This window comes from Dendrobates tinctorius, unplaced genomic scaffold, assembly GCF_039654945.1.
Source record: "Dendrobates tinctorius isolate UK_male_01 unplaced genomic scaffold, ASM3965494v1 ptg000154l, whole genome shotgun sequence".
Classification (NCBI taxonomy): Eukaryota; Metazoa; Chordata; class Amphibia; order Anura; family Dendrobatidae; genus Dendrobates; species Dendrobates tinctorius.
In genome coordinates, this window is record NW_027361821.1 from 3,593,417 (window position 1) to 3,616,597 (window position 23,181).

Sequence of the window (23,181 nt, forward strand, 5' to 3'; positions counted from 1 at the left end):
TTACATTTTCATTTTGCTACTTTTATACTCTAAATTTTTTACAAACAATGTTTGTAAAAAGGGCTTGTTCTTTACAGGACAAGATGATGTTTTTATTGACACAATTTTGCTTTGTGTGTGATTTTTTGATCACTTTTTTTGTGTTCCGGTATGATGAAAAAGCCATATTTTTGTCGCATTTTATTTTTTTTACAGTGTTCACCAAATGGGTTAAATAATATGAGAGTTTTGTGGATGTCCTTTTTTTCTCTTTTTTTTTTGTCGTATATTACATTTTATTGTTTCACATTTTTACAAACTTTATTTCACTTTTTTTTACTTTATTACCTAGTCTAATACTCTACAATGCTTTTGCACATCGTTCATCTGAACAGCACTATTGAATAACATGGGTGAGTGTGCTGCCCGTGTGCCATCCGATCAGAAATTGAATGATCTTTTATGCCGCTTAAAAGATCGTTTCTCCCAATGAACGGGCGTCTTGCTTCTTCATTGTGTAATTTTCAGCCTGTTTACTCATAAACATAATCGCGCAACGAGCGGTTTTATTAATATTCGTTAACAATTATCTTGCAGTGAAAATGCCCCTTTAGCATGGTATAGTATCCATTGTTTTTTGATAAGGTGCTCTTCAGTGAAAAAAAGGCGAATAAAAATATAAATCTGATGTTTACTGGCACAATGCAATAACTACAAATCCATTAATACAACAAAAACACGCTTTGATCCTCAGCAGGGGAAATCATAAAAGCACTTGCAGGCAAAAAAAATCCCTGGATCAGCAAAGTAATACCTGTAACAAGCCTATGGCTTTTGACTGTTTTGTAATAATAAACTGGTGCAGCGGTCAGCTCCATTCCCCATGGATCTTCTTTGCATTTCACACAACAAAATTCCTGTTTATGTTGGCAGAGATTGATGATTAAGACTTACTATGACATTTCTGAGTCCCAAGTTTCAAAAAGCACATCATCTCTACACAACCAATTAGTGCTGCGTCTCAGTGATGTGAAACCCAATGGGCATCACGGAATGATACAGGCTACGTTAGCAAATATTAAGTAGTTCCAGTCTGAAAAAAGTGATAACGTTGTTTTGCAGGGGCAGACACCGACAAAAGAGGGCCCATGTGGTAGAACAATATATGTGTTCTTTGCAGTCCAATAGCTCAACATAATGCTCAATTCCTCCTGCTTTGCAGTGAGGAGTGGATCCCCTTACCTCTTTGGCCCTTGTACAGCTGCACAGATTGCACCAATGGTATGTATGTCCGCCTCTGTTCCTATGGTTAGTTTCGAAGAAACCTTCACACAAAAAGACAAGCCTAAATAAATATGTTCATATGTAGCAAGTGAAGACTCCATTTGTACTGATGATTTACAACCCCCTACCGAGGTGGTGGTTTATGATAGGGTGGAATTCTTTTGTCACCACATGGACATGAACGAACATAATGTTCCCACTTTTTCACTGGACATTACAGTACTATGACAGTGGTGGACCAAATGTTTGAAAATGAGACTAAACATTGCTAGTCCCCTTTCCGATCAACGAATGGCAAGAGAGCATTCTGGCTGGAAAAGTAAAATGATAAATGAATTGTGGCTTACAATAGAGTGGATTGTGGTAAATTAGAGGGCATTGTGGATGACCATAAAGTACTTCCTAGGGCAGCATGGTGGCACAATGGTTAGCTCTTCGTTTGGCAGATCTAGGGTTCGAATTTCAAATCCCACAAAGGACAACATCTGCAAGGAGTTTATAGGCTCTCCATTTGTTTGTGTGGGATTCCTCTGGAATCTTTGGTTTCCTTCCACATTCCAAAGACTTATGGATAGAGAATATAGATTGTGGGACCCATTGAGGACATTGATGATAATGTCTGTAAAGTGCTGCAGAATATGATGGTGCTATATAAGCAAGAGTAATCATGGTTGCCATAAGGATTATGGCATTCTGGCAGATATGTTGGTCAAAACCAATATGCACTGTGGTTGACAGACAGGCACTTTGGCACACTGTACAGGACACCTCAACTTCCACTCACCCTCATTTTAGCCCCTTAGTGACCGAGCTAATTTTGACCTTAATGCAGTGGCGTAACTACAAAGTTATGGGCCCCGGTGCGAACTTTCAAATGGGCCCCCACCATGCCAAAATACACGCACATCTCCGCTCCGCATACCTCGTACACACGCGGCTCCGCTCCGTACACCTCGTACACACGCGGCTCCACTGCGTACACCTCGTACACATGTGGCTCCGCTCTGTACACCTCGTACACACAGGGCTCTGCTCCGTACACACACCGCTCCGTACACCTCATACACACGGCTCTGCTCCGTACACCTCATACACACAGGGCTCTGCTCCGTACACCCACAGCTCCGCTCCGTACACTTCATACACACAGGGCTCTGCTCCGTACACACACGGCTCTGCTCCGCACACCTTGTACACACATGGCTCCGCTCCGTACATCTCATACACACATGGTCTGCTACATCCACCTTGTAAACCGCTCCTGATCCCACACATAAACTTACCCTCATCCAGGACCATGACAACCAGCACAGCAGAGTCCTGCATACACTGAGGCTCCTGATCATGTGACCCCTGACTCCTCCCCTCCCCAGCCTAGGATGTTATTGCAGGCTGTGGGGGGCTGCGGTGGGTGTATCTGTGAGGGTGAGGATAGGGTGCATGGGGGGCGTGGCGGCTCAGTGCAGTGCAGGAAGAATAGACTCCGGGGCGGGATGCGGGGGGGTCAAAAACAGGACTGTAATGTGAGAATCGGGACGGTTGGGCAGTGGCGTATCCAGGGGGGGGCAGCCGGGGCAGTTGCCCCGGGCGCAGCCAGCAGGGGGGCGCAGTCGGGCCGCCTAATGCAGCGGTCCACAGTGTCCTCCCTGGCGGCTGCGTTCTGCCGCCCCCCGCCTGAGAGTCGGCGGTTCTCTGTGTCAGCTGTCAAGCTGACAGCCGGCGCAGAGAAGGAGCGCGTGCCGGCTCCCAGGGAGCAATTGTACTGGTGTCTATACAGACGCCTGTACAATTGAAGCTCTGACCGCCGAGCCAGAGCGACGTCAGCAGCGTGATCAGGTCATGTGATCATGCTGCTGACGTCACTCCCCGGCGCCCAAAGCAAACGCTGGTGGTAAGTGTGCTCCTCTGTGGAGCTGAAGAACCACCGAAGATGGGAGATGAGGGGGAATTAATGAGTGGAGATGGGGGGGATTTGTAGAGGGGATGGCGGTTAATGTGTGGGGGTATTTAGAGTGGGGATGGGGGTTAATGAGTGGGGATGGGGGTTAATGTGTGTGGGGGTTAATGAGTGGGGATGCCATGGGGTTAATGTGTGGGGGGATTTGGAGTGGAGATGGGGGTTATTTAATGTGATGGGGGTTAATGAGTGGGGATTGGGTTAATGTGTGCGGGGGTTAATGAATGGGGATGGGGATTAATATGTGGGGGCGTTAATGAGTGGGGATGGGGGTTAATGTGTGGGGGTATTTGGAGTGCAGATGGTTATTTAATGTGTGGGGGGATTTGGAGTGGTGATGGGGTTAATGAGTGGGGATTGGGTTAATGTGTGCGGGGGTTAATGAATGGGGATGGGGATTAATGTGTGGGGGCGCTAATGAGTGGGGATGGGGGTTAATGTGTGGGGGTATTTGGAGTGCAGATGGTTATTTAATGTGTGGGGGGATTTGGAGTGGGGATTGGGTTAATGTGTGTGGGGGTTAATGAATGGGGATGGGGGTTAATGTATGGGGGCGTTAATGAGTGGGGTTGGGGTTAATGTGTGGGGGTATTTGGAGTGCTGATGGGGGTTAATGAGTGGGGATTGGGTTAATGTGTGGGGGGATTTGGAGTGGGGATGGGGGGTTATTTAATGTGTGGGGGGATTTGGAATGGGGATGGGGGATTTAATGTGTGGGGAGATTTGAGGACACAAAATAAAGAGTATGTATGAGGAAACAGTATGGGGGATTGTTGCAGACAGTATGGGGAGCGAATGGGTTAATGTATGTGTGCAGACACAGTATGGGGAGTCGGGGGTATGTGTGAGCAGACAGTATAGAGAGTGAGGGGGTAAATATATGAGGAGACAGTATGGTGAACAGGTGGGATGCTAGAGGGGAATAGTGTGAGGTGACAGTATATTGCAGATATTTTTATTTAGGAGCATTATAATGACACTTCTATCTTTAAGGGGATCGTGTGGAGATTTGCTGCAGAAGACCGGAGAAGATGGAAGTCTGCAGAGACGAGATGTGGATGAGAAAACTCATCATGGGGTCTAGAAGAAAAGGTGACTGACTGCAGGGACGACGTCATCTATAAGGTACCTGGATGTAAATGTTATTTGTGATACTGACTAATTCTCATGTTTTTATTTGTTAGGAACATTAAAGGGGTTATCCAGGTTTGTGCTGAGTCTGCAGACATTCTATGTGACTGCAGACGTCTGAATTCTCACAGTGCTCACTGAACGCTGTCAGGATTCTCTCGTGCCGGTAATTTACATACATGCGGTCACATGCTGACTAGACATGTGTGGCCTCACTCAATGAAAATGAACGGAGCGAGGCCGGGCACATCTAGTCGGAATGTGGCCAGAAGTATATAAATCACATACTTGTGCTGACATGACGGTACATCAGCAAGGGAGAATCCTAAAAGTGTGCAGTGCATTCGTTGTGAGAATTCAGAAGCTGCAATGTCAGGATTCAGCTCTGCAGGTTCCAGTAGTCATCACACGGACACTTCACTCATATGAGATTTTCATAGTTATGGTCTTGTGACAACGAGCTTCTCTTCCTGCTTCTCTCAGTATTTAATGAACATTGAGAGGATTAGGGAGAGCAGCTCGTGGGTACATAGCTAAGTGTGCAAGTCGCACATGTACTTGGGACGGGGGGGGCGCCGAACCGAATTCTTGCCCCGGGTGCCAGAAAGCCTAGATACGCCTCTGCGGTTGGGAGATATCATGGTCTGCCCTGCCGGGCCCCTGACTCCCCCCGGGCCTCGTCACAGTGGCGACTGCTGCGACCATGGTAGTTACGCCCCTGCCTTAATGACCAGGCCAAATTTTATGACCAATTCTGACTACTGTCACTTTATGTGGTAATAACTCTGGAACGCTTCAATGGATCCTGATGATTCTGAGATTGTTTTTTTTTTTCATGACTTTTTATACTTTCTGTTAGTGGTAAAATTTGTTTGATATTACTTTTATTTGTGATCAAAATCTGACATGTCTCAGCGATTTTCCACAGACTGCTCAGTCCATAAAAATCAGACATGTGAATGACCCCATAGACTATCACATGTACGAGTGCTATCCGTGAAAACCACGGATAGCACTCATACGCAAAAACGGTACATCTGAATGAGGCCTAACATTGTGAATTCTTTTAAATAAATAATAGATGCCTAAATGTGATTTACTGCTCATTTAATGCTATCAGTCTCATAATACATATCCATGAAAGACTGCATGGTCCTCATCTGCCACTTTGTTTAATAGACTTTACAAAACTCAAATGTATACCAAGGTCACCTTCAGATTCCTGATCCGATTGGCCACATTTGTCTTTATAGTGGCATCTGACAAATGTCAGGTCTCCTCCTAATGTGACACAAGTTGGGTTTGACAATCATAGAGATTAAATCAATTAAGGTGTCTTTCAGTTTAATTTTCACAGCAAAGGACAATGCCCAGGGGGAACTGAACTTCTGAGGATGCCAGTTAAAATTTAATTATACATTGGGATGGGTAATTCTTACTGCAAATATTTAATAAAGGTCATTTGCAAACTTTAATGTAGGAAAAGAAAAAATACAGACAAATAGACTTCCAAAAGGATTGATAATGTGGCCAAAAGGAACAAATAATTGTAGGGCATATTAGCATAACACTGTATCCACCATTGCTTTTAAGGGATATAACAATCACTACTTTGACAGCATTATTAAATTGTACTATAAAATGGAAAACTCTTGGGGCAAATGTGGCATCTTACCCTTATATCCGGGAACTTCATCATTCAAGGCACCTGACCAGGTGCCACCCTTTAACTCATTCCTCCTGCAACTCTTCCAGTGCCAATTGGTTCTGCATGGTCCCATCTAGCCAGTAGGTGACAGCCTTTCCGCACTAATGACACATCATGCAGGGGCTCCTCAGGGAAACCATCACCTCCTCTTACACTTGCATCTCATGTTAGTTAACCCATTTTGAGCTACTTGCATCTCAAATGAAGGCATCTCCAATAAAAATGGAAAAATGTGCAATAAAAATATGAAAAAAATGTATAAAATACATGAGGTATTAGTCAGTAGTTTTGGCAAAATACACAAATTTGCAAACCACGTCAAGGGTCCTCATTGTTTTGCAGGTCCCTACACTAAATTAAAAGGCAATTCACCAAAAAAGAACATAAAAATAAAAAAAAATCACAGGCTAAAAATGCAGCCTTACCAACACCAGGTCATAATAGCAAAGGACCTCAGGATACAGCAGACCCCTTTGATAAAGGCAGGAGCAGCATAGGTGCAAAATACAGATTAATGAAACTGTAAGGTTCTAGCAGGAATGCGGGATGCAGTGATGGACAGAGGCAGAGCAAGGGTTAACAAGTTTATTAACAGGGAAATACTCCATGCAGGAAGGTAAAGGGTTAAACAGTGGAATAAACAGAATAAAAGTCAAAGGATATGGTGAAGTTGAGAACATTTCGGACAAAGGCAGTTCGTTAGCACTTGTGTCAGGTAGTCCTTAAACTGCAGCTCCTGCTGCGGACTCAATAGCGCCGACAATGACTAGTGCGGTGTCCTTTCCAGGAAAACACTGTAGCACGATGGTCCGTCTTCTGGCGGCAGTGGTCGGTCTCCGGTACCTCCCACTGTCCCTAGTCCATATACTGCAGTGGCCTACAAGGGTATGGGCCCCGGTACTGTCTAAGCCCAACATGACTCCTGCACAATTCTCCTTACAGTCTCTGTCAAGCGAGCCCAAAGTAGCTGACGGTAATACGAGTCATAATTCTGTATGAGCCCACCGTGGCTTGGCAAATGTTTACTGGCATGTACATAAACCAAGAAGACAGTGTTTAGACTGACTCCTAATGAAGAGAACCATAAATGGATAACAAATAATTTTATTTAGCCTATTAAAATACATAAAATGCTACCTGTATTTATTACAAACAAACATACCCCAGGGGAATGGCACAATACAGGAACACAAAAACCTCAAAAGATGTTCATAAAGTTCCCTTGAGCACACCATATATAAAGTGGAATAATAAACAGGTCAATTTACATATGGAGCGAGGGCCCAAAAAGTCTTATTATTACTTGCCAACGGCATTAAATTACTAAAGTGCCCTTTTTCCTATAATTGACCATATGTACTAAAGTTATACCGCAATAAATATACGCCCCCGGAAGAAGCAAGCGGGCGAAACGCGCGTTGGGGCGCGGGGTCAGCACTGCGGGCTGCAATCACCTCTTTTCCCTTTAGTAAGTACACCTCTCTTAAATCATTGGCACTTATACGATTTGCAATATATTTATTGCGGTATAACTTTATTACATATGGTCAATTATAGGAAAAAGGGCACTTTAGTAATTTAATGCCGTTGGCAAGTAATAATAAGACTTTTTGGGCCCTCGCTCCATATGTAAATTGACCTGTTTATTATTCCACTTTATATATGGTGTGCTCAAGGGAACTTTATGAACATCTTTTGAGGTTTTTGTGTTCCTGTATTGTGCCATTCCCCTGGGGTATGTTTGTTTGTAATAAATACAGGTAGCATTTTATGTATTTTAATAGGCTAAATAAAATTATGTGTTATCCATTTATGGTTCTCTTCATTAGGAGTCAGTCTAAACACTGTCTTCTTGGTTTATGTACATTGTTAAGGAAGTGCCATTGCAGCATTGGTGGACTTTTTTGGGTTAATTCTGTTTACTGGCATGGTCAGGGTACAAGTCTGTCCTGTCTCTGGTCACTCTTATGGGGCACGTGTGTTGTACTTACGGACACGGAACGTTCTGCACCTTGCTTTCTGGTAGTCACCGACACAGCCTACACATTCCTCTCCCTCTCTGGTCCCCGCTGCTGGTGGCAGGGGATGGCAGACACTGGCCTGCACAATGCTGGTGCTCCCCGGATGGAGCAATTCTCTCCCTGGCTGCTGGGCACACCTGGCTCTGCACTCTCTGAAGCAGTCCCTGTCTCTGCATTGCTGCTGGACATGGACACGCTTGGCTCTGCAGGCGATGAGGGCCCTCTCTATGCTGCCCGTCGCAGCGCCGGTACTCTGTGCTGGGGACAGGGGAAGCAGAGCGTGCCACTCACCGCTCTGAGAGAGACGGATGTTTCCCTATGGCCTGAGGGAAGCACTAGGGAGAAGCACCTTCCTGCTGTTCCAGGAGGGCGGGGGGAGTCGGAGGAAAGCGCACGGAGCAGCAGCGATATAAGAGGAGAAAGTGCACGCTGCAGGGGAGGATTAGTGCGAACATATATAGAGAAAGTAGTGGGAGGATAAGAGTAAAAGAGTAGTCTGAGCTGCTGAGGTAATCTTAGGTGGTTTTCCTGATGAAGAAGTTGGCATAACTTCAAAACGCGTTGAAAATAAACCACATGGTCAATCTTGTATAACGTCTTTTGGATTTCTTGAATTACATCAGCAGTGCAGACTACTACTCCTATCCTCCCAGTACACGATCTAAGGTGTAAGGGCACCTTTAGGTTGATTAAAAAGGTTAAATTTGGTAATTCTGTTACTGTTGTTTTCAAAGTTTGTGAAAAACTAAGCAATTGTAATATCCACACGTTATGAAGAATTCAAGGTATTAAACTTTAGATATGTTTTATTCTTCGTCCTCCAGCACACAGCATAACAGTTGCATTCCCATGCTACACAGAAGTGAAAGTGAAACTTCCCTTCTCATCCCTCTTGTCTCCACCCCCCAAGTCCCATAAGTCTGGCTTGCTTAAAGAGACAGATCTAATTATTATACATTACATCATCCCCTTTTTTTTTTTTTTTTTTTTTACTATAAATAACCCATATTACTGATAAATGCAACAACATGAAAACGTCCAAAGAAATCATATGTCCGTTTTGTCTTATTTGTTCAATTCAAAAACCAGAGAAACAAACAAAAAAAAAAACAAAACAAACAAAACTGTAGTTACACTTCTTCAATAAGCCTCGATGGAACTCTTCTCTCTCGTGTAGGATAACGTCTGGGCTCATTGAGAGGGTTCATTATTGATGGACCAGCTACCTCTTGTTGGTCCTCTCCACCATCGGATACAAAATCTTCCACCAAAGAGAGTTCATTGTCATCATTCTGCGGTATGACTTTAAAATATGAAGAATTTCGCGTTATGGAGTGTCCATCTCGTTCAGCTGTGATCATGCTACCTTTCCTTTTAGTAACATAATATTTTGCAGGACCATATACAGGTGAGGTCTTGTTGGTTGGTCTTTGACGTACCACCACGACATCCCCTCTTTCGATGGCACTTGACTGTGTCCTTCGCCTTCTGTCTGCATAACGTTTCATGGCTTGTTTGTTGGAGAAATCTGTGGATCTCACTGAGGAGTCACTCGGTCGGGGATGGCTGGTCACATCAGGGAGACGTATATGCAGGGTTCTGCTGAACATTAAATGAGCTGGAGCAGCATTAGTAGTGGAGTGTGGCGTATTGCGGTAATTACGCATGAATTTGTATAATGACTGTTTCAGTGGGATGTGCTCCAGACTCGCTGCCTTGATACGTTTCCCCAGAGTACGCATAAAACGTTCCACAATTCCATTGGCTTGCGGCCAGAAGGTGTGATTTTCCTGTGGTTGAATCCCAAGTATTCAGAAAATTGTGTAAACACATGTCCATTGAATGGAGGTCCATTGTCTGTTTTGACCACTCTTGGAATACCATATGCCGAGAAAATGTCGTCCAGCTCTGGTATGACATTATTAGCAGTTGTTGAAGAGATAAATGAAATGACAGGGTATCGAGAATATTCATCAATTGTTACGAGAATGTATTGGCCATTTGGCAATGGTCCATATATATCGACTGCCACTTCCTCCCAGACAGCAGTGGGTAACGGAGACATTTGTAATGGCTCTAAGTTTGATGATGGAGTGATTAATTGAGAAGTAGAACAGCGTCTAATCTTTTCTTCCACCAAGTGATCCATATTTGGGAACCACACTTTTTCTCGGAGTAACTTCTTTGTGCCAACAATTCCTAAATTACCTTCATGTGCTATCTGTATGACTAAGTTATGCAAAGTCTTAGGTACAACTAGTTTGGTACCTCGAAGAATGAGGTGTTCTTCAGTGACTGATAATTCCTCACGTACGTTTGAGAATAGTTTTAACTCTTTCAGATCAATCTCAAAATCAGGAAATTTTTCCTTTTGAATTTCATGCCACCTTCGATTTTGGATGATTTGTATTAGGGCACAGAGTGTCTTGTCTTTTGTTGTTTCATTTATAAATTGATCAAGAGAAAGTGCTTTTGGCACGGCATGATCTGTAACAAAACGTAGGTATTCTTCAATGGAGGAATGCACAGGTATATCATCATTAGTAGGATGTCTTGAAAGATAATCAGCCGGATTGCTGTATTTTCCAGGTTTGTGAACAATTTTATAGTTGTAGTCCTGTAGACGTAGGCCCCATCGTTCAATTCGTACAGGCATTTTAGCTCTGGGATTTCCAAAAATTGTAAGAAGTGCTTGATGATCTGTGACAATGGTGAAGGGAGCTCCATAGAGAAATAAGTGAAAGTGTTCACATCCCCAGACAACTGCCAAGCTTTCTTTTTCAGGTTGAGAATATTTTCTTTCAGTGTTTGTTAAGCTCTTACTTGCATAAGAAATGATGTGAGGATTTTGATTGTTATCCTTGTACTGCGCTAGAATAGCACCCAGTCCCACGGGACTGGCGTCCACAATCAGTTCAGTTCGAAGAGCTGGATCAAAATAAGCCATAGTGGTTGTCGAGCAGAGTTCATTTTTAATTGTTTCAAAAGAGGCCTGACAGTCTTGAGACCATTGAAAAATACAACTTTGTTTTGTAAGTTCCTGTAGTGGATTGCTGATTGTTGAAAAATTCGGAATATATCTAGCACAGTAACTTGCCATTCCAAGGAAAGAACGCACTTCACTGGCATCCTGTGGAATTGAGGCTGTTCTGATAGCTTCCACTTTCTTGGGGTCTGGTTGTACTCCTTTTGCCGAGAAGATGTGACCATAGAATTCTAATGAACCCTTGTCAAACTCGCACTTCTCTTTGTTTAAAGTGAGTCCAGCAGAAAGCAGACATTCGAAGATAGCATATAGAGCACGATTATGCTCAGCTTGAGTTTTACCAAAAACCAATATGTCATCACTGTAATTAAAGGCATTTGGGATGTGTTGAATGACACTCCTTATTGCATCCTGAAAAATTTCTGCTGCTGAGCAGACTCCAAAAGTCAATCTTTTGTATCTTCTGAGGCCCACATGGGTGGAAAATGTGGTCAAGTATCGGGACTCTGGACTCAGTTCTTATTGAGGTCGAGCTTTGAGAAGACGGTGGCTCCATTTAATAAATGAATAATGTCATCAATCGTAGGTGAGATATGTCTTTCCCTCTGTATAGCGGTGTTGGGCAGGCGCATGTCAACACACAGTCTCACTTGATCAGGAGTCTTTGGTTTTGGAACTACCACAAGTGGAGAGACCCACGGAGTGGGACCAGTAACAGTTTCAATAACGTCCTCATCCATGAGCAATTGGAGTTCTTTTTCTACCTTCTGTCTCAGGTGAAATGGAATACGCCTGTGAGGCTGGGCTACTGGACGAACATTGTCATCCACATGAAGGTGTACTTGAGAGTCCTTTAGTTTTCCCAAACCACTAAATAGGGAGGGAAAGCTGTTCACCATAGTTTGTACATCCATATCCGCAGGGTCAGTTATGGTATGAATAACCTGGATGAGCCCTAGCTCCAAGGCAGTGTGATAGCTGAGAAGACAGCCTCCCGATCCTTGTAATGTGTGGAAAGTGGTTTTCTGCCTGTTTTCTTTATATCTAACTTCAGCATCAAATTGTCCCATTATAGCTAGAGGTGTTTTAGATCCATAAGGAAAGATTTTAGTCTGCACTTGTTGTAAGACTGGCCTTGTTTTTAATTGTTCATATGTAGTGCCATCTATGATATCCACTGAAGCTCCTGTATCTATTGTAAAGGTAATGTCAGTGTTGCAGATTGAGAGTGTAACACAGGGAGACTGTACTGAACCAGTGACAGAGGTAGTGAACACATAGTTCTCAGTCGCAGACATTTCTTCTGTGTCCTGATTTATCACTTTTACCTCTGCAGATTTTGTCATAGGCAGCGGAGGCTTGTAGTGCGCTGATTTGCAAACAGCTGCAAAATGATTCCCTTTTCCACATTTACTGCAGGTTTGTCCCATAGCTGGACATTTGTTCTGGTGGTGAGGGAAATCCTGTCCACATCTATAACATTTCTTCTGTTTCTGGGCTTGTTTGTCTGGTAAATTTTTCTGTTTGAGATTATGCACATGTAATTTATCCCCATTCTCCATTACGGTAGCCTGATGATCTGCTATTTCTATAGCACGGGCCATTTTGAGCAAATCATTTAGAGAGATATCCTGCTGCAGAGCCTTACGCCTTAGGTTATTAGACGAGCAGGTGACAATTATTTGAGTTAGGATTTCATCATCTACATCTGTAAAGGCACATCCATGTGCTAACTCTTTCAGCCGTGTGACATAAGTGTCTATGGACTCTTCTGGAAGCTGCTTGGCAATCCTGAATTTATATCTTTCATATCTGATGTTCTGTTTGGGGTTGAAGTAGCCAGTGAGAGCTTTAGTGCAGTTGCTGTATGTGTCTGTTTCTGCTGCAGGTAACGTACTGTATATGTCATAGACTCCTGTGCCTGCACAATGCAGGAGCAAAGCTCTCTTTCTTTTCTCCTCCTTTATGTCCATGGCTTCTAGGAAATTCTCAAATCTGTTTAGCCATTTTCTCCAGTTATGGGAGAGATTAATGACATCAGTCATATCAAACTGTGGGAATGTGTGCAAGTAGTCAGCCATGATAGAGTCTCTCAGTGGTGCTGGCGTGTGAAGCGGTAAAATATAGTCTGTACTCACAGCAGTAGGTGATTATATCCCATCCTCGTCGCCAGTTGTAATATCCACACGTTATGAAGAATTCAAGGTATTAAACTTTAGATATGTTTTATTCTTCGTCCTCCAGCACACAGCATAACACTTGCATTCCCATGCTACACAGAAGTGAAAGTGAAACTTCCCTTCTCATCCCTCTTGTCTCCACCCCCCAAGTCCCATAAGTCTGGCTTGCTTAAAGAGACAGATCTAATTATTATACATTACAGCAATCTATTTGGATTTTTACATAGGTGTATTTATGATTTTTAATTAAAGGAGGCTGGTGGACTAGTCTGACCACATGCTCTTCTATCAACTGCCATTTTGAGTACTGTTGAATGGAAGGCTGTACTAACAAGCCTGTGGCAATTCTGTCACTTATATGAGCCACAAAATCATGTTCCCAACACATCTGTATAAAGAAAACATTTTTTAAACAACAAAAGCAACAATTGCAAGTAATTAAAACTCATTAAGTAAAAAAAATAGCACATTTTCAAGAAAAAAAATGCCAGAAAGAAATGTATGCAAAAATAATGACATTTTTAAAGTGTTTTTGGGCCAAAAAACCCTGACAAGATTCCATGTCTTTTTATATCAATTTCTCTACAGCTATACAAACTTCTTACCAAACACCTTGAAAGTTTCTCTGCTAAAAGTTATGCGGAAAGAAAGTTGTATCAATTTAACTAGAGGTTCCTTACTTTATGTTCTGAGTCTTACCAAAATCCTAACTTTTCTTTTACCTAGCGCCTTGAATCAAAAATAGAACTTCATTTGTAGCAGATTTGGCCCGCAGACCTTCGAGTTTTCATACCTGATCTTCTTTATATAAGAATTACAGAACAGCAGTGTGGGTGCTTGAAGTGCATTCGTCAGTTCCCTTTCTGCGCATCCTTCATGTGGTAATAATACATCTCTTTGTTAGGCAGCAGTGTGTAAGGTCACAGCTCCTGGTGATTCAGTGTTTTGACAGATTGTTAATGAAGACTTGATAAGTGCTATCCAATATCCGTTTTCTTTTCCTTCTAAATCTCATCTTTATTTTTGACCTGGAAAATCAGTGACACTCGGTGTTGGATTCTTTGTCCAGCGTGGCTTCTCAACATGAAATGTTCTTTTTACAGGCTGACAACTTTGTCTTTCCTCTTTAGTTATATGCATTGTTATGAAATTGTTCTAAAATGGTCTCTTGTGGAATGTAGACAGGATTGTTTTATGTAAAAACTATATTACTACACAGTAATGGGTATTGATTGCAATTTATGCAATGATGTTGGAATAGTGCTTTTTATTGTACATATTGCAACAACTACTATTTAATACTGCTTAATAGTGCATGAGTTTATGTCTCCAGCAATAGTATTTGTTATATTGCCAGTAAAGCACTGTTAATAAAAAGAACCAGGAAGTTCCTGCTCACTGTGTGTGTAGCTGGAGAACATTTTACTTTCACTTTGCAAGCTAATAGACAAGATGCTAAGACCCTAAGGCTTGTTTCACAATTCCGCTTTTTGGCGTCAGTCAAAATCCGCCGGATCTGATTTGCCTGGCGGATCCGTTTTTTCCCCATAGACTTTTATTGGCGGCAGATTGTGACAGATGGCCTTCCGTTGCATCCGTCCTGCGGCGGATCCATCATAAAATTGCTTTCCATCTGGCTGAAAAAACGCCCATAGGAACGTTTTTTGCCTGCGTCGAAAAGGCGGACGGTGACGGATCCATTGCTGTCCGTTGTCTGGTAGAATGGACGTCTATGGGCGACGGATCCGTCCTCGTACGTTACATGACGGAATCCGTTTTTTTAAACTGAGCATGCCCGGAAGAATTTCCATTCATTAAATTTAACCCCACAACCCATTCTGGCACAAAAAAATTCTCTCTCTCCCTCTCTCTCTCTGTCTCCTTCCCAAGTTCTGTTCCTTTAAATTTCATACACTGCCTGCAGCAATGGATCCGTTTTTTAAACTCTTTGACCGATTTTGACTACGCTAGAAAACGGAAGTGTGAAACAGGCCTAAGCTATAAGAAATACCAGTTGTAAGCTGTGTTATCTTTCTTCCTGAATAAATATATATTTACTGTTGAATGGCTGGACAGTACAGAGATTAATCAGCTGCCAGTAGATTATGGACCCAGAGACCCAGGGACCCAGAAAAACAAAGACCCAGAGAACAGCCCGGAGGAGAGAGAACAACAGTGTACTAAGAATGGAAACAAACATGGCTGCCAGCAACAACTCTGTGAATTTTAGTGTGCCAAATCTGACTAACCAGAACTACCAATCCTGGAAATTCAAGGTAAAGATGCTGATGATAAGAGAAGGTACAGGAGTCTAGACCTGACCCACTACCAGAAGACTGGGTAAAGAAGGATCAAAAAGCACTATCTCCCTCAGTATGGATGGTGATCAGATTGTGCATGTATGTAAATTTGAAACTGCAAAAGAAATGTGGGAACACAGAAAGTGCATGAAATAATAAATATCAACAATAAGCTCTATTTAGTGAGAAAGTTGTGTCAGTCTAAGCTAAATAAGGGCCAAGATATGCAGGATTATATAACAATCTAGAAATTGTGGAGCGCCTGCAGGGCATTGGGGAAGATCTTAAGGATTTTCATGTTGCTGCACTACTACTAAGCGGTATGCCAGAAAACTATGACACACTTGTAACTATACTATATTCGCGCCCAGATTATGATTATTATTGGAGTGTGTCAGAGGAAAGCTTGTACAACCCCTGGCAAAAATTATGTAATCATCCGCCTTGGAGGATGTTCATTCAGTTGTTTAATTTTGTACAAAAAAAACAGATCACAGACATGGCACAAAACTAAAGTCATTTCAAATTCAACTTTCTGGTTTTAAGAAACACTAAGGCTATGTGCCCACGATGCGATTTTTAAGCGTTTTTGCAGCGATTTTCGGTGCGAAAATGCAGCGAAAACGCTTAAAAATCGTGTACAGAACGCCCCCCATGCATTCCTATGGCATTCCGCACATGCTGTGCTAATGCTGCGCTTTTTTCCGCAGCAGAAACGCATCGCGGAAAAAATCGCAGCATGCTCATTCTTTTGTGCGGAATCGCAAAGAATTGCCGCGATTCCGCACACATAGGAATGCATGAGAATCGCTTACTTCCCGCATGTGGCTATGCCCACCATGCGGGAAGTTAAGCGCCTCATGTGCGGTTGGTACCCACGGTGTGGAGGAGAGGAGACTGTCCTCCAGGCCCTGGGTACCATACCCCTGTAAAAAAAAAGAAGAAAAAATCGGGGTATATTTACCTTCCGACGTCCCGCGCTGCATTCCCGGCCTAAGCGTTCCCAGTAATGCCTTGCGGCAAGGTCCTGTGATGACGTGGTCTCGCGAGATCGCTATAGTAATGCGAGACCAACGTCATCACAGGTCTCGCAAGGCATTACTGGGAACGCTGAGGCCCGGGATGGCAGCGCGGGACGTCGGAAGGTAAATATACCCCGATTTTTTATTTTTTTTATCATTTTTAACATTTTATCTTCTACTATTGAGGCCGCATAGGCGGCCTCAATAGTAAAAAGCTGCTCACACTTGTCAAACACTATGTTTGATGAGTGTGACCAACCTGTCAATCACTTTCCAAGCGATGCTTCAAATCGCTTGGAAAGTGCTTGAGAAAATCGCGGCAAAATCGCGAACAGAATCGCGGTAAAATCGCGGTGAAATCGCGTGGAAAAAACCGCGTGATTTCTGGGAAGGAGTCCAGTTTTTAGTGTGCGTTTTAAAACGCTACGTGGGCACATAGCCTAAAAGAAATCAAGATAAAAAAAATGTGGTAGTCATTAATGGTTACTTTTTTTTAGAGCAAGCAGAGGGGAAAAATTATGGAGTCACTCAATTCTGTGGGAAAAAAATAATGGAATCACCCTGCAAATTTTCATTCACAAAACTAACACCTGCATCAATATAGATCTGCTTGTTAGTCTGCATCTAAAAAGGAGTGAACACACCTTGGAGAGCTGTTGCACCAAGTGGACTGACATGAATCATGGTTCCAACACGAAAGATGTCAATTGAAACAAAGGAGAGGATTATCAAACTCTTAAAAGAGGGTAAATCATCACGTAATGTTGCCAAAGATGTTGGTTGTTCAGAGTCAGCAGTGTCTAAAATCTGGACCAAATACAAACAACATGGGAAAGTTGTTAAAGGCAAACATACTGGTAGACCAAGGAAGACATCAAAGACATCAAAGCATCAAGACCGGAAACTTAAAGCAATATGTCTCCAAAACAGGAAATGCACAACAAAACAAATGAGGAACGAATGGGAGGAAACTGGAGTCAACATCTGTGACCGAACTGCAAGAAACTGCCTAAAGGAAATGGGATTTACATACAGAAAAGCTAAATGAAAGCCATCATTAACACCTAAACAGAGAAAACAAGGTTACAATGGGCTAAGGAAAAGCAATCGTGGACTGTAGATGACTGGATGAAAGTCATATTCAGTGATGAATCGCAAATCTGCATTGGGCAAGGTGATGATGCTGGAACTTTTGTTTGGTGCCGTTCCAATGAGATTTATAAAGATGACTGCCTGAAGAGAACATGCAAATTTCCACAGTCATTGATGATATAGGGCTGCATGCCAGGTAAAGGCACTGGGGAGATGGCTGTCATTACATCTTCAATAAATGCATAAGTTTATGTTGATATTTTGGACATTTTTCTTACCCCATCAATTGAAAGGATGTTTGGGGATGATGAAATCATTTTTCAAGATGATAATGCATCCTGCCATAGAGCAAAAACTGTGAAAACATTCCTTGAAAAAAGACACATAAGGTCAATGTCATGGCCTGCAAATAGTCCGGATCTCAATCCAATTGAAAATCTTTGGTGGAAGTTGAAGAAAATGGTCTATGACAAGGCTCCAACCTGCAATGCTGATCTGGCAACAGCAATCAGAGAAAGTTGGAGCCAGATTTAAGAAGAGTGCTGTTTGATGCTCATTAAGTCCATGCCTCAGAGACTGCAAGCTGTTATAAAAGCCAGAGGTGGTGCAACAAAATACTAGTGATGTGTAGGAGTGTTTTTTTGTTTGTTTGTTTTACTTGATTCCATAATTTTTTCACACAGAATTGAGTGACTCCATAATTTTTCCCCTCTGCTTGGTCTAAAAAAGTAACCTTTTCTGACTACCACATTTTTTGTTCTTGATTTCTTTTAGTGTTTCTTAAAGCCAGAAAGTTGCCATTTGAAATTACTTTAGTTTTGTGACATGTCTGTGATCTGCTTTTTTACTACAAAATTAGGCAACTGAATGAACATCCTCCAAGGTCAGTGATTACATAATTTTTGCCAGGGGTTGTAGATGAGTACAAGTGAAAGACAGAAAGTGTAAGCATCAGTGAGATATCCTAAGCAGAATCCGCTTTATATACCCAAGATCTGCCCAAAAATAAAAGTAATTTGAAGGAAAAGTAAAACAACCATAAAGGGTTAATAGTGCCAATACTGAATTATATGACACTTGAAATACTGAAGCTGTGTTTACTGTTAATGCAAGTACATCAAAGCATGCATGTTGTATAGACTCTGGGGCAATTAGTCATATGACTAATGAAGGAGGCTTCTTCTCGAACCTAAACCAAAGTAAGTCTGAGAACATGAGCTTGGCTAATGATCAGTGAAGGATAACACGAGAAAGATCATGCAGAATCCGACCGCTGTCACCACTTGTAAAAGATGACACCAGAGAGATCACACAACATCCCTCCGCTGTCACCACATGTGACGAACCCACACCTCGTTATTATTACGTCAGCAAGATCACGTGGTATGGTCTCCTCACTTGCACCGATGTGATGTTCCACACACCCTGGGGCAGTGTAGGACTGGAACACCTTGGGTCCATCAGAGAAAATCATTCTTGGGGCCCACTATGTAGCTACATAAAAATAAATACAAGAGGTAAAACATGCTAACATCAGGGTATAATTTAAGGTAGTACACATCTTAATGATATAGCAGGGGTTGGGGAAGTTCCTCTCAAAGAATATAATGTAGCCACCCTCATAAAATATAATGTAGCCCCCTCATATAATATAATGCAGCCCCCTCATAGAATATAATGTAGCTCCATTCATAGAATATAATGTATCCCCCATAGAGTATAATGCACCCCCTCATAGAATATAATGTAGCCTTCTCATAGAATATAATGCAGCCTCCTCAACGTACAATGCAGCCCCCTTATAGGGTATAATGCATCCACTCATAGGGTATAATGTAGCCCACATAGGGTATAATGTAGCTCCCCCATAGAGTATAATGCAGCTCCCACATAGAATATAATGTAGCCCTCTCATAGGATATAATGCAGCCCCTCAAAGGTATAATGCATCGCCCCACAGAATATAATGTAGCTCTCTCATAGGGTATAATGCAGCACCCCCATAAAATATAATGTAGCCCCCTCATAGGGTATAATGCATCCCATCATAGGGTATAATGTAGCTCCCCCATAGAGTATAATGTAGACCCCACATAGAATGTAATGTAGCCCCCTCATAGGGTATAATGCATCCCCTCATAGGGTATAATGTAGCTCCTCCATTGAGTATAATGCAGCCCCCACAGGGAATATAATGTAGCTTCCTCAAAGAATAATGCAGCCCTCTCATATGATATACTGCAGCTCCCCAATAAGGTATAATGCATCCCCCCACAGAATATAATTTAGCCCCCTCGTAGCATCCTCCCACAGAATATAATTTAGCCCCCTCATAGGGTATAATGCAGCACCCCCATAAAATATAATGCAGCCACCTCATAGGGTATAATGCATCCCCTAATAGGGTATAATACAGCCCCCACATAGAAAATAATGTAGCCCCCTCAGAGTATAATGCAGCCATCTCATATGATATAATGCAGCCCCCCATAAGGTATAATGCAGCCCCCACAGAATATAATGTAGCCCCTCATAGGGTATAATGGAGTCCCCCCATAGAATATAATGTAGCCCTCTCATAGGGTATAATGTAGCCCCTCATAGTAACACCTTTGGAAATGCCTTAACAAGCTTTCTCAGGAAACAATCCTCCTGTCCTTCACAATACAGCTGTGGACACTGTTTTTTACCTAATAGAACGTCATCTCTGGAGAGCTCGGAATCCAAGTAATCTGCTTTGCTCTATTTATTCAACAGTCTTTTTGCACAGAACAGCATTAATGGGATGTGGCTGTTTGTAATGAACTTTTAGAAGCTGTTAATGAGGCTCCCAGCAAACTTGATTGAACAGACAGCAGTTTTTCCCTTTACTTTTGCATTATTATAGGTCTAAAATTAGAATCAGCAGGAATTGGCTGGCTGGGGAGCAAAAGGTCTCTTTCTGCTGCTTCTCATTTGTCTTCAAGGCACATTTCCCCTACGAGTTTCAAGTCTTCACAGGGTCCTTCCTCGTTAATGTTGGCAAAAAAAAATGACTACACAGATTTCAGCACTGCAGATATTTTTGTGAGACTCAATTTTTCTCGTAATTCTAGCCCTCAGGGATATGCCATGTTTTGAGCTATATGTCTTATTTTGCAGATTATGATGCACCAGATTGTTTGGGGGGCTCTATGGGTCACCTGATTTAGGTTTTAACTTTATTTTGCATGTACTTAGCTTGACTGAATTAATAAGTGATTTCTTCACTAATATTGTTGATGATTAGTAATGCTATCTTGGAATTTACATTGTAGGTTATTATTTTATCTCCAGTTTTGGTTGTACGTACACATATAATATTACGCTAATTTGCAAATATCAATACTGATTGAATGTGGGTAAGACTGGGTTCATGACTGCAATGCCGAATCTGTCACATAACACCCACCAAATACAAATCTGCTGGATTTTTACCATCATTTTCCATCATTTTACTTAGAATAAATAAAGTGCTGCATGCCGCACAAGACTTTTTTTTTATGATGAGATTTGTGTGAGGGACGGCCAGGGCTGTAGTCGTGGCCACTAACATTTGCAACAGTGTGCCCTGGCCTCCCATCACATAAACACGCTGCCCAACACTCAGCATACCTGCAGTGTCTTTCACAGCTCCATCAGAGTTCTCTGTACGTTTCTGGAGGACTTCAGGATCCACTTTAGAAATAACAGAGTCTATTGTGAATTCTCTCTCTGGCTTCCCTCTGGTGATTACTGAAGGTAGTGGAGCTGGTCAGATTGACAGAGGGGTTGCGAGTTCTCTTTCTGGGCTCCCTCTGGTGGTTACTGGAGGTAGTGGAGCTGATCTAATTGACAGAGGCTTGCCACCTGATAATGAGGAAGACAATTGGAGATCTGGGGTTTCTGATTGGGATTTAACACAGCTGACACCCTCTATCCCTGCTGGTGATTGTCTTCCTGTGCCTTCTGAGGTCTAATGGCTCCTGCTCTTTCCCTGCATGGTTCAGCTAAGTGGTTCATTTGTTATTCTATTTGCATTTGATATGGTTTTGTCGATCTCTGCTTTGTGCAGGTCAGCTAGCTCCGGCTGGGGATGTGCTGAATCACCGCCCTTATGTTACTGCATGTGCCAGTTTGTTTTGTCTCCTGTTATATTGGTATTTTTTTGCTTTGCTTTCAGAATATACCAGAGTGCTGATATAGTGGGGGCGAAGTCATGCGACTTCAGTGTTTTTGTGCATCAGACGTGTTGGATTTTTTGCAGAGTTTTTTGCGTGATTGCAGACAGTGTCTTTCCTTTCCTGTCCTGTCTAGTCAGTGTGGGCCTCATCGTTTGCTCAGTCTATTTTTCTGCCTGCGTTTGTGTTTTCATCTTGTCTCACCGACAACATATGTTTGGGGAGCTATCTATTCCTTTGGGGTCTGCTCCGGGGCAGTTTAGATTTCCCCTTTCTTGCTTTAGGCTTAGTTAGCTCTCCGGCTGTGCCGAGGCATCTAGGATCATCGTAGATACGCTCCACTGCTACAGCTAGTTGTGTGGACAGGATCAGGGGTCTGCAATCCGCTTAGTTACCAACCTCTCTGGTTTTCTGTGGCTTAGCCTGGGCCTGCTATCCTCCTCGGTGACCCATTCATAACAGAATCACCAGCCTAACAGTAGACTCTAGGGTACTCTAAAGAAGGAAAAAAAAAATTTTTTAAAAATGTCAATTTTTTTTATATATATTTTCCTCTTTTTTTCTGGAGCTGTAAGAGGATTTTTTTTTCTAAATGGAGACTAAGCAATTGTCTGATCGTGTTGAGCAGCTCGCTGCTGAAGTGCGGGGAATTTCTGCCTATCTCGCTCAGTCATCTGCTGTTGAACCAAAAATCCCTATTCCTGATGTGTTTTCTGGGGATCGATCTAAATTTTTGAATTTCAAGAATAATTGTGAACTATTTTTTGCTTTGAAGCCTAACTCATCGGAGAGCTCTGTGCAGCAGGTTAAAATTGTCATCTCCCTGCTGCGCGGCGATTGCCAGGATTGGGCCTTTTCTTTAACACCCGGAAATCCTATTTTGGCTAATGTGGATGCATTTTTTCAAGCCTTGGGGTTGTTGTATGATGAACCTAATGCTATTGATCAAGCTGAGAAAACCTTATTGGCATTGAACCAGGGTCAGGATTCTGCAGAGTTATATTGTCAAAAATTCCGAAAGTGGGTGGTCCTTACTAAATGGAATGACTATGCCCTAGCAGCTCTATTTCGGAAGGGTTTTTTCAGAAACCGTAAAAGATGTTATGGTGGGATTTCCTGTTCCCTCTGGTCTTGACGACTCTAAGTCATTGGCCATTCAAATTGATCGGCGTTTACGTGAACATAAAACTACACGAGAGGCATTGCCGCCTTTTGAACGAACTTCTGAACCCTTGCAATGCGATAGGGTTTTGTCTAGGGCGCAACATCAGGAGTTTAGAAGGCGTAATAAGTTGTGTTTTTTCTGTGGGGACGCCTCTCATGCTATTGCTGTCTGCCCTATA

General features: G+C 42.5%; 1 long non-coding RNA gene across 1 annotated transcript in view; it reads left to right on the top strand.

Annotated features, from left to right (window-relative positions):
* The first annotated feature begins 4,209 nt into the window (after positions 1-4,209).
* Positions 4,210-23,181, top strand: part of LOC141050852 (uncharacterized) — a 40,806-nt gene continuing 21,834 nt past the window's right edge. Inside the window, exon 1 of the long non-coding RNA XR_012220536.1 lies at positions 4,210-4,345. This is a non-coding gene — a long non-coding RNA (uncharacterized lncRNA). The remainder of the gene's footprint in view (positions 4,346-23,181) is intronic.